The following is a 7,391-nucleotide window of genomic DNA, read 5'->3' as shown; positions in this document are numbered from 1 at the left end:
TCTTTGCACGGAGGCCATGAATCGCTGTAGAGCTCGCGTTCTCGATCATATGCTTAGCTTTCAAGGATCATCCGGCCGGCTTCACTCGATCCTGGCTCATTTTCGGCAAAACTGTACACATATCATATATCAATATTGGACGGTAAACGTTGTCTCGTAGTGAACTTGACAACTGATGCGTACCAACCAAGCGGTTCGCATAACTGAAGTACTTCTGCGTTTCGTGCGAAGCATGCAAAGACGGCCGGCCGCTATTCGGCTTTGCTGACTTTTCTTCACTCGTCCTCGGCGCAGACGATTCCAGGCGCACGGCATAAACTACGGCCAGGTGAAAAAAAATGTGTGTTAGCTGCGCAGTTAATTTTAATCTAGGGAGAACCATCAATTGAGGCGAATGAATTTTTAAAAGGTGCTGCACAATTAATTCTAGCTTAACGCGTTTGTGCGCGTTGCGCGCAAAAAGTAGAGCAAATGTGGTATCGGTACGTACGTCGATCATACTTCATACTCAAAACTGATTATGTTCGACCTTTCCGCTATGCATATGCTGCGCACCGCGTGCAGTGAACCCGCCCGCTATCAGGGCAGATCTGCCTATCTGATAGCCAGTACACGTACGCATGTTTGTGTGCGGCATACACCGGCCAGGAACTGCGCCAGTCGGAATTAACTTTTTCTACTACGCATAGCCTTCCCTCGATCCTCGATCATCCTTTCAGCAAGGTGGAGACGCTGCATGCATGCTCGATCGTCCAGAGCTTCCTCGATCGGGCAACGAAACCAGTGCCCATATTCTACGCGGGAGCGCGCGCCCGCACCGATTTTCGTAGTCACGAGGAATTCATACGCCAGCGCACCTTTCAGTCGGGGATTAAGGTGACTGAATGCAGCGCACAGCGCTATAAGCGCGGCAAAGACGTGCAGCGAATTGCTCGCGCTGAACGACAGCGCAAATATTTTTTTTTTTTCCATGGCGCGACGTTTCTGTTTAAATAATTTTCACCAAGCAGGAAAGCGCCCTGCACTTGCATTGGCTGTTGAAGCCAAGCGCAGTGAGTACACTGAAGTCCCCTCGAGGCATCTGTGTTGTCATGAGAAGCCGCACAACTCATGTGCGGCTCTCCTTCAGTCTTTATCTCCCAAACTCCCCTCCCTACGCAGAGTAGCATGCCAGCGATATTGAAACACCGGCTAAATTCTCTGTATTTCATTAAAGAGTCTCTCTCTCTCTGGCGATGTGTATCGTTGAAAACATTAAACTCGCCCACCTAGCACCGCGATGTCAAGTGAACATATTCCTTGACGCTGGATTCATGATCTCTATGCAGTTAATTCCCAGCCCCCTGTATGTCACACTAAGTGAATGGGGATTAACCATCACATCACACCAATTGGCCAGCTCCACTGGCTGGAGGACCTTCTTTGAAAGGCATTTGCGTAAAAATTCTTCGTATCACTAGGGTATACGGCAACTTAATTGACAGCAGTAACAGAATTTTGGTTCCCGGAACACACCCATGGAACATGTAACGCTGCATCAAAAATAAGTGCAGCCAGTTTTGAGGCTTTGAGGTTTTGAGGATTGTTCTCGCAATCACTCTCCGAAGGTACCATTCCAGACGACTGGGAAGTGGGGAAGGTCGTTCCCGTCCACAAATCAGGTAGTACTGATTCACCTCTTACTTATCGCCCCATTTCATTAACAAGTGTACCGTGCAAAATCATGGAACATGTCATTTACTCTCAAATCATGCAATCTTTGGATTCAAATAATTTCTTCCATCCATCACAGCATGGATTTCGCAAGGGGTTCTCCTGCGAAACTCAACTAGCCATTTTTCTACATGATATTCACGCCAACCTTGATACTAACCTGCAAACTGACTCCATTTTCTTAGATTTCGCTAAGGCATTCGACAAAGTACCTCATCAACGCTTGCTTCTTAAACTCTCCCAGTTGAAGTATACATCCGAACATAATTGCATGGATTAAAGCTTTCCTCACGCATCACTCTCAGTCCGTCGTCATTAATAACCAACTTTCCAACCCGCTTCCAGTAACCTCTGGCGTCCCACAGGGTTCTGTTCTCGGTCCTTTGTTATTCCTCATATACATTAATGATTTACCCCAGCATGTCTCTTGTCACATCCGCTTATTCGCCGATGATTGCGTCATTTATCGCTCAGTGACTAACCATTCTGACCAAGAATCCCTTCAGGCAGACCTGCGCCATGTGCAAGACTGGTGCTACCAGTTGGTGATGATGCTCAACTCTAACAAATGCAAGTGCATGTCCTTTCCCCGCCGTCGAAATCCTCTTGTTTTCAAATACACAGTCTGCAATTCCCCAGTTGACCTCGTCCAGTCATATAAATACTTAGGAGTCACCATTTCTAATGATTTATCTTGGCGTTTGCACGTGACTAACCTGATATCATCTGCTAATAAAACACTAGGTTTCTTAAAACATCACCTACGGGAAGCCCCACAACACGTAAGACTACAAGCGTACATCTCATTCATTAGAACTAAACTTGAATACGCATCACCCATCTGGAGCCCTTGTCAAGAATATTTAACACACGCTATCGAATCTTTTCAAAACAGGGCTATCAGATTCATGCACTCCTCATACTAGTACGATGTCAGCATATCATCCCTCAAATCGTAGTCAGGTCTAGCTAATCTTTCTAGTCGCCGTCGCATAGCCAGTCTTGTCCTGTTTCACAAGTTCTTTTATTCACCACTAAAACAAGAACCATACATTTGCGCACTTCCACAATGTAGGTCCCACCGCATCGGTCGATCATTCTCTTCCAAGTTTTGCGTCCACGTGGCCGTACCACTGTTTTTGCCAACTCATTTTTTTCTCGTGTAGCAGCTGACTGGAACGGCCTTCCCCATAATATTACTTCCATAACATGTTTATCATCATTTTCAAGCACTGTTGATTCCTGCATTTCGTAAACCCCACCCCTTATGTAACACCCTGGAAAAGGGTCTTTAAGGAAAATAAAGTGATGTGATGTGATCTACAAACATGATTTATTACACACACTAGGCCACAACAACAAAGCAGAGGGAGTAATAAATGTTGGACAGGAACGTGCATTATTCTTTACACTTAAAAGCAGCAAACATTTTAAACACATGAAAAAACAAGGATGACAAAGCATCATACTATCAGGCTGCAAGGCCAGGTATATCCTTATGTCTAGAGACCAGATTTTAGGCAAATGCCTATTTTTTTCAAGGCATCATAGGCGCACCATTTTTACATATGAGCATGAATTAGGTGTTCACGACATGTTTAATACACATTTGATGGTGCCATAAATGCCTATTTTGGGCGTCAGCGCCTATAAATGCCGATTTCCAACGTTGGTGCCTAAAAATGCCCTATTTTGAAGAAAATGGCCCTGATATACGTTGTGGTTTTGTTTTCAGATTCTCTTTGTTTTCGAATCCATTTCGGTTTTGAGTTGAACCCACACATGGCAACATTAAATGACTTCGTCACTTGGGTGTGGTGAACACTACTCCAACGCCGACTGTGTAGACAATGTCAACCACATCAGCCAAAAATATCGAAATAACCTTTTTCCTGTTTCTGCCGTTTTGTAGTTACAGCTTGTAAACTCTGGCCGTTAAAATGGTAGTTGACCAGATGGTGCTACATTTTGGAAAGTACATGAAGTACGTAAGTTTCGTCCACATAATTCCCAGTGGGTTCGAGTTGACTGCAAATTGTTCCATAAGCTGGCTGGATAAAGTTTAACTGGATAAAATTTGCCATATTGGTAATCTGCCTTATGATCATTCCTTGTGCCTCATCTGCATGTCATCCTAATCAAATAGCCTTTGGCGGCAGTTTTCTTGGAGTAGGCCGCACTGGACAGCTGAGAGCCGTGCCAGTCGTGCGTGCATACGGAACACATTCATGCACTCAAACAATGTTTGATGCTTGTATGAATATCACTCTTTTGGCGTCACTCCTATGTCATATTATCTCAACCCTTCAATCGAAATGGTTTCCTACAAGCACACTTCTGTAACATCTGTTGGTGTGGAGCGTTCCTTTTCAGCTTACAAGCTTGTTCTCAATGAGAAGAGGCACAATTTTGAGCCCACCAACATGGAGACGTTGCTTGTGTGCTACTGCTTTCATGACTTTAGCAGTGATTACTATATGAACGGTGTTTATTTATTATGAATTCCCAGTGGATGTACGTAGGCCCGTGCTGAACTATATAATTATTTTCGGCATATAAAGCATCACCAGCACTAAGCGGCTACATTTTTAGCATCTCGTACTTATGGTTTCCAGACCCTTTTAATAGCAAGCACCATTTTAAGTCCGCGTGACTTCCGACACTTGGAGCCACTAACTATAAAACGCAGTTTACACAAATGGCGACACATTTATTAATGTTAAAGCACCGTGCATGCCTGCAATAGATAAGTTTAATTCCTATGAGGATGACTCTGAACACATGTCGGATGCTTTAAAGTCACATTTGCGTCAATTGCTAAATGCACGGCCTCTAGTTTTACTATTGTGCACGACAAGCAAATTGTTTGTTTCCAGGTATGCCAACGCATTTTAAAAGGCTTTGTAACCATCTCTTTTGCTCTGCTGAAGCATGCGTGTTGTACGAAAAGCTTCACGACAGCTTTAAAAAGAGTGCTTCTAAGGTTCGCACACAATGGTTAAGATCTCAAATCATTCCGGCTGTTTTTACTTTATGGCAGATATTGCGTGCTGATGTTCGGATCTGATAAGTGCAATTTTGATGCAGTTTATAGTGCCTATTTTTCTTTTTAGGTGCCTAAAATCAAATCTTAACCACCTATTTTTGGCGCCTAAAACATGCCTTCTTGGTGCCTAAAAATCCGGCCTCTACTTATGTCTTATAAATCCCATCAACAGACTTTGTCAGCATACATGGCAATGTGTTCTCTCTTGCATTATTTGCACTAAATACTTTGAAGCATAAATGTTCCAAGAATAAAAGAAACTTTGAGATTAGTGTAATATTGTCACGTAGTTGTGATGGCTGCAGTTTGGCAGTCAGGTAGACAGCAAAACGGCTTCCAAAGAAACACTGTTGGGCTGTTTCACACCCACAAAGAACTGAACGACTCGGCAGCGGTGTAGCAACAAGCGTGCTTGGCGGTCGTCGAAGACAATGCCTGCCGCTTGTGGCCGTGCTGAATTTATAACTGACGACGAACTTTTGACAATGTGACAATATGGAGCAACCTCCCGTCACAATCTGAAGATTGGTGTAATTGCTGCTAACTGCAATGAATTTCATGGCCACAAGTTTGAAAAAAGTTAAACACACTGAAGAGCTACCTTAAAGGAATACAAAAATAAAAATACACTGAAACTACCTTCATGAACTGCACATCATACATCACTACCAGATCAATCTCTTTCCTTCTGGTTGGGCACTTCACACAAGTATGAAACATTATTAATACTAAAGAAAACACATTGCAGAGACACATCATCAAGGGAGTGCAAACAATTATTCTGATCAGCCGGTGGGTGCTGACACTGCATGATATGTAGGACATCAAATACAAGTGGTGAAACAAGAAGCCTTTGGGAGTGAAAATATATACAGCCTGCAATCTCGTAAGTTCCAAGTACATAACAATATGAGCCGTCTACCATTTTAACATAACAAGAGCTGGTCTTTTTTGGAGTCAAATAATCCGAACTGTGTATAATAATGCTGCCAATTTGTGCTCGAAAGTACCTAGACATCTGAGGAATGCAGCCAAAGTGTGAATTGAAAATCATTTTTAGCTGCTCGGGAAATGAAGGAACAGGGTGTGGCACACCTAGAGCACATGTCTGGTAGCTGTTTGTGTGCTAAGCGCCAATATTTTTCTTGGCAAAAGCCAAATGAGCTGGGAGCTCCAAATTTCTTTCTGAGCTTCGATAGCACTGCTGCATTATGCACCGTTCAGCGACCTGCATAGGCACCAGCTTGGCTGCTGACACAAGCCGCAGTGCACGGCCAATCCCATCTTCAAAAGGAACCGTGGACACACCCCATAATGGGCCAAACATGCGCGTAGCCTTAGAAAGGTGCAGCAGCTGGTGAACATTATATGTCATAGCTGCCTCACCATAGAGCCTCGCTGCTATCCCTAGTAGCACAGTATGTAACTGCAACGTTGCCACAACATTGCCAATGTTGTACTATGTTGCGCTAACATTCTTCAACATTAGATAATGTTGCTGCAATGTTACCAAGCAACTTGCTGATAACGTTGCTCTGAAGTGGTCTTTTCACATTGCAGCAATATTGTCAAATGATGAATAAATGTTGAACCACATACGATGGCATTGCTATAACATTCATGCTATAGGTTAATCTGCCCTCTCTGGCTATTTCTGAAGCCCAAATAGAAAAGTCGGTACCAGATCACTTCCCCTCACCGTGAGAGTATTAATTTGTTTATTAATTTTTACTTCGATTGCAAGTTTGCATGTGGTGTGTATGCAAATGGTGACACTAAGGTAGAAAGATATATTTCTATCTGAAATATTTTTAAACAGCTGGAATTACTTTGTTTTTAATTAAACAGGCAGACAAAATTAAAACTGCCGAAGAAATTTAGTTCTGGTTTCACTGACGCCCTGCAGTCTAATGGTCCAAATCCAAACCGCGGCTACTCGCGGCCGCGCCGAGAGACAAATTCCAATCCTGCGGCGTGCGCTGGTCCGAGAACTCGCGTGTCAGCGGCAGTCATGGCAAGATTTTCACGTTTTTTGTTCTTCTAGTACAGTTTTTTGGCGGTCGTCGTGCCCGCACTGCTGTGTTTCGTTGTGGTTTCACTGGAATTCAGCTGAAACAACAAAGGCTTGCCCAGAGGATGACCTCAATGGTGAGTGATTTCTAGACTTGCATTGTTGTGCTGTGACCTGTGTTGGTTGGCACAAAGCCAGTAGTGTATATATGTTACCCATGCCCTGCGTGATAGTTTGATAAAGTGCTACATTCGTTGTATCATGAAGAGAATGAAGTGTTCGCTAATCGAGGTGTCATTTCGGCAACGACGCCGAAGAACAGCAGAGGCTGTTCACGACGAACTAGAAAACTGTTTTCGTCAAGGGTACCCACGATGGTGAGAGCCGGCTTTTGCGGGTACGCATCACGAAATGCTACCCTGTTTGGCAGTTGTCAGTCTTGATAATGGTCATGGCAGCAGATTGTGCGCAACAGGAGCAGAACAGTTTCAAGATGCCTTTTCATCGCATAATGTTATTTTATCCTCTTTATCAGCGCCGGTCGAGGACGCAGTTGAAAGCCGCAGTTCTCACTTGTCAGATTTTAGCACCGCTAGCAGCATCCCTGACATAGAAAGTGCA

The sequence above is a fragment of the Amblyomma mixtum genome, chromosome 3 (assembly GCF_055824585.1).
Source record: "Amblyomma mixtum isolate Tamu chromosome 3, ASM5582458v1, whole genome shotgun sequence".
In the NCBI taxonomy this organism is placed as follows: Eukaryota; Metazoa; Arthropoda; class Arachnida; order Ixodida; family Ixodidae; genus Amblyomma; species Amblyomma mixtum.
The sequence above is the reverse complement of the archived record's forward strand: the minus strand, read 5'-3'. Positions refer to the sequence as shown.